Source organism: Marmota marmota, unplaced genomic scaffold (assembly GCF_001458135.2).
Source record: "Marmota marmota marmota unplaced genomic scaffold, marMar, whole genome shotgun sequence".
Lineage (NCBI taxonomy): Eukaryota > Metazoa > Chordata > Mammalia > Rodentia > Sciuridae > Marmota > Marmota marmota.
Window position 1 is genome coordinate 30,522,252 of NW_025999977.1, and position 873 is coordinate 30,523,124.

Sequence of the window (873 nt, forward strand, 5' to 3'; positions counted from 1 at the left end):
TCTCTTTGCATTCTTTCAGGCCTAACTCTGTGAAATGCTTTTCTGTGAAGCAATTTTTTTCTTTTTTTCCCCTCTATGCACAAATCTCTGGTATGGTGCAGATTATAAGTAATGTAAAATATTGTGAATTTAAAATTCAAGAAAAAACTGTTTCTTCAATAAACTGTAATTAAAAACCCAATTAGCTATAAGCGGTCTCTTCTTGCACAAGAAGCAGTCCCTGAACCTTAAAATAAATCCCCATGGGCATTGGCATATTTTAATAATTTTAACATACGAAAGTGTTATAATTGGCTTGTTGGAGTGCTTTTGGTTGCAAGTAACTGGGATACCTGTTGACAACAGCAAGTAGCAGTAGGTTAACAAAAGAGTTCTATTTTCTTACATAATGGGACAAAGTTTTAGGTGATGGGAAATCCAGAAGTCCAGCACTGGCACAGTAGGAAATCCCAAAGTCCAGCATTGGTGCAATTATTGAGAAATGCTCATAAGGACCAGGGCTCTTTCAGTCTTTCTGCTTTGCCCTTCTGAACTTTATGGCTTTTATCCTCATACTTGTCGCCTCATGTCACTAATTGGTTGTTGCATGTCTAGGCCTTACATCGGTTTTCTAGGCAAGAAGAAGGCGGAGAGGCAACAGGGGAAAACGGAACAGAAGGGTCCTGTGGATGTATCTGATCTTCTTCATCCACAAAGTGATACCTAGGAGAGTTCTGCTTCACCACCTGGGCCAGGACAGAAGCCTACAGCCACCTCTCACAGTCAGAAAGGAAACTGAGTATTTTGCTCTATAGTGGGGGGGGGGGGAAGAAAAACAGAGAGAGAGAGAGAGAGAGAGAGAGGAGAAGAAGAGAAGAAGAGAGAGAGAGAGAG